Here is a 7047-nt window from a genome sequence, read left to right on the forward strand (position 1 = left end):
TTACACTGTTGGTGGGACTGTAAACTAGTTCAACCATTGTGGAAGTCAGTGTGGCGATTCCTCAGGGATCTAGAACTATAAATACCATTTGACCCAGCCATCCCATTGCTGGATATATATACCCAAAGGATTATAAATCATGCTGCTATAAAGACACATGCACACATATGTTTATTGTGGCACTATTCACAATAGCAAAGACTTGGAACCAACCCAAATGTCCAACAATGATAGACTGGATTAAGAAAATGTGGCACATATACACCATGGAATACTATGCAGCCATAAAAAATGAAGAGTTCATGTCCTTTGTAGGGACATGGATGAAACTGGAAACCATCATTCTCAGCAAACTATTGCAAGGACAAAAAACCAAACACCGCATGTTCTCACTCATAGGTGGGAATTGAACAGTGAGAACACATGGACACAGGAAGGGGAACACCACACACCAGGGACTGTTGTGGGGTGGGGGGAGGGGGGAGGGATAGCATTAGGAGATATACCTAATGCTAAATGACGAGTTAATTGGTGCAGCACACCAACATGGCACATGTATACATATGTAACAAACCTGCACATTGTGCACATGTACCCTAAAACTTAAAGCATAATAATAATAATAATAATAAAAGAAGCAGATCTCACAAGAACTCATTCACTCTCACAAGAGCAGCACAAGCAGATGGTGCTAAACCACTCATGAGAAATCCACCCTCATGATCCAATCACCTGCCACCAGGCCCCACCTCCAACATGGGGATTACAATTCAACGTGAGATATGGCAAGGACACAGATCCAAACCATATGAGAGTGCCACAGATTTTTTTCTACTGTATTTAATGCAGCTGGTTTTGCATTCATCTGGAGTGCAGGAGCTGCTTAACTTGTTTCTAGATTTCTCACAATTGGTTCATCAGTGCCTCTGTTGTTATGTCATTGCCTCTGTAGTGGAAGGAGGTTCTGGGACTTCCTAATTTACCATTTTGGTGGTGTCACCCAGAAACTTCCTTTTAATTACAAATCCAGTAAGGCTTACATTTCCTGAAAGTCTTTGGAAAAGTATTGTAATGTAGCTGTTTCAATTATAATTCTTCTTAATAAAAAGCAGAGGAAAATAATTAAGGCTGCCTAAATTTCCATGACTTGTAAAGAGAGGATCACAATACAATTAAAATATTTTTCTACATTTAATTTATATGCACTTTTTAATCTAAATTAAGACTATTTGAGTGTTATCTTTATGAGGGTAAATGCAGAAAATTAAATAAATGTAACAAATGTCAGTTTTATAGTCACATTTTATCATATCCACATAAATTTATATATATGCATTACACATAAATACATATTTACACAGATGTATGCACTTATGTAGATATATACACACATATATAAATGATATTTCTGTATATATGTGTAGACGCACACACTAAGCAATAAAGCTACTCTTTTCTTTTGAGAATAAATAGCCAAATTTTTTTTGAAAAGAAAAATACAATCCTATATGAATATTGTCTTTCAGAAATAAATGAAATATGTTAAGTGTTTACTATATAATAAAAAAGGATTGCCTTTTTGTTTTGTTTTGCTTTGTTTTATAGAGATGAGGTTTCCCTGTGTCATCCAGGCTAGAGTACAGTGGTACCACCATAGCTCACTATAGCCTTGACCTCCTGGGCTTAAGCAGTCCTCCTGCCTCAGCCTCCCAAGTAGCTAGGACTACAAGTGTGTACCACTATGCCTGGCTAACTTTTTTATTTTTTAATTTTTTACAGATGCGGTCTTACTAAGTTGCCCAGGCTGGTCTTGAACTCCTGGCCTCAAGCAATCCTCCCACCTCAGCCTCTTACAGGTCTGAGATTACAGGTGTGAGGCACTGTGTTTGGCCAAAAAAGGGTTATCTTTGATAAATATAAGAAAAACATTGATAGGTCATCACCTAGATGACATCCAGTTATCAAATTCTAGGGGTTTGATATATTGTCTGATATTATCTAAGAAAGACCAAAACCCAGAAAACTTTTCTTTATTGAAAGATAGAAGAGAAGTATCAACATTTTTAGTTGATACTAATGTTTTGTTATGTTATGACATAGAAAAGTACATACAATGTTAATGTAAAATATCTTGGGTTTTCAGAAATATATTTGTTAGAACTCTTTTATTAACAAGTAACAAAACTAGTTTCTTTTTTTACTTATAACACTAGCCAGGCAGTACCTAGACTACACACATATTAATATATACATGCTCAATAGTTATTAAGGTGTTTCTTACTAGTAATTTTCACCAATCCAGGAACATAAATGGCATTGAATTCACAATAATAACACTGGATGTTGGAAAAAAATGATACAATGTATTACAGTTGAGAGGAAAAATCAAATGTCTCAAAAATTTAACTTTTCAGGCACTTTTTCTGAGGAAGCCACTGAAAAGTATACCATGCTAAAATGAAGTCATAAAGGAAGACAGAGACCAGGAATCCAGGAAACAGAAGACCCAACAGAGGAAAGTGGTAAAAGAAATTTGTACAAACTTGTCAAAAAGAAGTCCCAAGTTGAGAGTCGTGCAGGAAGCCTACACTGAAAACCATCATGTCACAGAAAGATGCAAGTTTCCTAAAAGGATGCGTTTATTAAAAAATAAATAAAAGCAGTGATACCGTTACTAGCAGATTATCTGAAAAATTTTACTGCTTTCAAAATTACATTCAGAGATATTTTCTAGAGCTGTTAGAAGGGGTAGAAAGAAGAGTTGTTGATTTAAAGAAAACCAGGTCAATGGTGGAGGGGAGGAAATTATCAAATTCAAAGAGAAAAGATCTGACTGGAAACTAATCATGCTACAATGCTTGAGTTCAGCAGTAGAGAAAAAATAAACTACATGTACACACACATTTATAAGGGAAACACTGAAAACTGGTTTAACCAAAAACCGTAACATTAACTATATTAGAATAGAAAAAAGATAGAGAAAATTCTCATCTACTGTAACAAGAAGTCAACAGACAGTGTCTAAAATTTTTAAAAGAAACATGAGAATAGTTTGCACATATTTAAAAACAGAGAAGTAAATTCCAAAAAGAAAAATTTTTACGTTGAAAAATGTAAAGTAATAGTCCTTGAGAATGGTAAGTTGGGAGATGAAGGAGGACATTGGCAAAAGAATACAAAGAAATTTTGAGATTCTGAGAAGATAAGTGAGGTGATCATATATTCTGGTTTCTCCAGAACAGGATTAGTTTTTTTTTTTCCTTTTTTTTTTCTTTTATTTATTTATTTATTTATTTATTTATTTATTTTTATTATTATACTTTAAGTTTTAGGGTACATGTACACATTGTGCAGGTTAGTTACATATGTATACATGTGCCATGCTGGTGCGCTGCACCCACTATCTCGTCATCTAGCATTAGGTATATCTCCCAATGCTATCCCTCCCCCCTCCCCCCACCCCACAACAGTCCCCAGAGTGTGATATTCCCCTTCCTGTGTCCATGTGATCTCATTGTTCAATTCCCACCTGTGAGTGAGAATATGCGGTGTTTGGTTTTTTGTTCTTGCGATAGTTTACTTAATCAAATAACACTGTTTCCGTATTAAATTAGCTTATTTTTCCATTACACATTTTCTTGTATTTGAATGAAAAGCAAATGATAGCAGTTAATAGGTTGGCTCCATTAGCAGAAGCAAAACACGAAAAGAACTCGTTTTGCCAGTTTCATATCTGTGTCATCAGATCCTTCAAGTGGAAAATGCGTTAATGCTAATAATCATTTGATTTTTTTCATAAAACTTATGGAATCAAAATGAGACTTTAGGAAATCCATTCCATTGAAGAGCAAACATCTGACATTATTATGAGTGCCACTGAAAAAAAGTGTTTGTTTTTCCAGAAATAATACATATACAAATTTTGAGCTGAGCACAGTGGCTCATATCTGTAATCCCTTTTACTCGGGATGCTAAAGTGGAAGGGTCCCTTGAGCCCAGGAGTTTGAGGCTCCAGTAAGCTATGATTGTGCCACTGTATTCCAGACTGGGTGACAGAGCAAGACACTGTCTCTAATATGTACATATAAAAATTCTAACGGAGGCCATCATCACAGTAAAAACAATGCTCCTGCTGTATTAAAAACCTATGACATGGAAATGTGCTTAGAACTGATTGTTTTCCACTCATCATTTATAACTGCATTTAAATATGTCATGATATTCTCCCAGTTAAAAAAAGCAGAACTTTTAAAAATGTACAAATATTTTATGTTTACTACAAAATTTTGTAATAAAACTAATATAAAAATAAAGCAACAGCAAAAAGAAAAAAAAAAAGTTTCCAAATGGTGATATGCATTTCCTCTTGGCTACCTCTCACAAAATATTTAACCCTTTGGAAACTTTGTTAAATTAACTTTTAAATGTCTTAAAAAGACATGGAACTTTTTGTTAGCAAGCGTTTTACATTTTGATTACATCTTGTTCAGACTCGGGAATTTATAATTAAAGATTAAATGATTAGATGTTTTCCAGGTGTTTGGAGAAAGAGAAGATTTAAATAGGTGAAGTACAAGGAATTTTTTGGGGGTAGTGAAACTCTGTACGTGGTAGATACATGACACTCTACATTTGTCAAAACCCTTATAAGGCTGGGCACGGTGGCTCATACCTGTAATCCCAGCACTTTGGGAGGCTGAGGCAGGCAGTTACTTGTGGTCAGGAGTTCTAGACCAGTGTGGCCAACATGGTGAAACCCCTCTTTACTAAAAATACAAAAATTATCCTGGGGTGGTGGCTCGTGCCTGTAATTCCAGCTACTCAGGAGGCTGAGGCAGAAGAACTGCTTGAGCCCAGGAGGCAGAGGTTGTCATGAGCCGAGTTCATGCCACTGCACTCCAGCCTGGGCTTTCTCAAAAAAAAAAAAAAATATATATATATATATATATATATATATATATATAATTATAACACAAATAATGGACCTTATATGTGCAAATTTTAAAAATCTTAGGAGGTCAGTGGAATCTCACAATAAAATATAGAATGTGACAAAACCATCTAGCTGTATTATGGTATACGAAACAACCTCACTAAAGAAGTTGGGCGGGGGGGATATGTTGACCTAAGTAAGTTTGGAAATTATTGGCATCTGTAAAATGAAAGCCAAAAGAAACTGTAAGCATTGTACTCTAGTTGTCAATGTTGTTTGCCAAAGAAGTAGAGATTAATAATTCTGATATGCCTATCCATGTATAATGAAATTAATTAATTAATTAGATGCCAGGTAGTAAAAGCCAATTTCTCGGTGTTGGAGTGAAAGATTACAGATAAGGAAGGGCAGGAGGCTAGAAGGATCTGCATGGTGATGAATCAGAGTTGAAGACATCCGTATGAACTCATGTTTAGCTTAACATGATAAAGATGGATACACACAGAGACGTTTATATTTCTGTGTATTTCTAAACATAGATATATGAATGTGTAGATATTTATACATATGTGTGTGTGCACAGGTTAGTATACATCCATGTATTTTCTTGCTTTGTCAATTGAAAGGGCAAAAAAAACAACATCCGAATACCAATGAACACATCTAGTACCCGGATTTAGTTTGTAATACCATTCTCCAATAAAAGGAATAAGGGCCCTTGGAGAAATAATTGAATCTAGACCTGGTGCAGAAAATATACAAGATGAACCTGTAGCATCTTATATCTGCAAGTAAATAAATAAATTACTTTATTTAAGAAAAAATAACATATTAAGTTGACAGTTTATTTCATGACTCATTTAAATTTCAAGGGATTATATTAATCTGAAGGGTTAGCACTGCCTCATAATTAAATTATGAAGATAAACAATACGCAACCAATTTTACAATAAATCATTTCTTCACTTCTATGCAATGTTATCTTCTAAGTTTTCTCAAGGATACTTTTGACATTACTTATTAACTGTAATGGCAGTTGTTGAGGGAAAAATGCTATCATCTTTGAAGCCAAGATATTGATAAAAGAAGTGACTCGGGTTTGTGTAACACAGTACTGATGGCCAAATTTTACAATTACCAGTTATTTAATATTGCAATAATATTTGAAATTAATAGTCATTATATTTCAATACTACTCTCATTAAATTGTGTTTTTAGAAAAAGTAGCAAAAGACACATTTCCCTACTCAATGCAAAATAGTGCTTAAATTTATGCAAATTTAGAACAATTGGTTAAGATTCCTTTACTAAGAAAAATAGAAAGAGATCTTGGGTATATTCTGGAATGTTTTAAAAGACAACAAAAGCAAATTCTTTTAACAAATAACAAATGAGAACTATACACTGCAATGTTTTCAATTATCAGAAATTAAAAAGGCTGAACCAATTTTACCAACAAATTTAGGGACTGGAAATATGAAAATCTTTCTACTAAACATTCTGCCTTAGTTTCCTAATATGAAATATTAATCAAATGAAGGGTGAATCATAGTATCTCAAATAGCTAATTAATATCATTAGACATTTCCTCAATGGTTTGGTTAATTGAGACAAAAAAATTTTTTTTACCTGAATAATCAAACTAAGCATAGCCATAATTGTCATTTACTTTTCACAGCTAAACAAACCCTAAAGGATCCTACTCAGACATTTTTCCTGCCCAGCAGAACTTTCAAGTTATATTATTTACACATCTTCTTTTCTATCCCCCGGTACTCCATTTATCTTTGTACCTCCTTCTACTTCATAGCCTTCTCTTTATTTTATTTTCCAAACACCAGTCCTTGCATTTGTCTTCAAGTTGTCCAACAAGCTGGGCTTCAGAGCTCTTCCAACCTGGAGCACACCATGCTTCAAGGTGACTTCTCCTTTCTGTTGGTATTTCTATCGCAAGGGGTACCACCACACACAGCTACAGAAACCTAATGTTAAAAGACTACAACTGCCTAGTCGGCTCTGAAAACACTCTTGAGTCAAAAACCAAACTCAGTAACATGGTTATATTTCTCATTTATTATCTTGATTGCTCACTTCTCCAAACTTGATACCAGGAT

The sequence above is a fragment of the Pan troglodytes genome, chromosome 3, assembly GCF_028858775.2.
Source record: "Pan troglodytes isolate AG18354 chromosome 3, NHGRI_mPanTro3-v2.0_pri, whole genome shotgun sequence".
NCBI classification, from domain to species: domain Eukaryota; kingdom Metazoa; phylum Chordata; class Mammalia; order Primates; family Hominidae; genus Pan; species Pan troglodytes.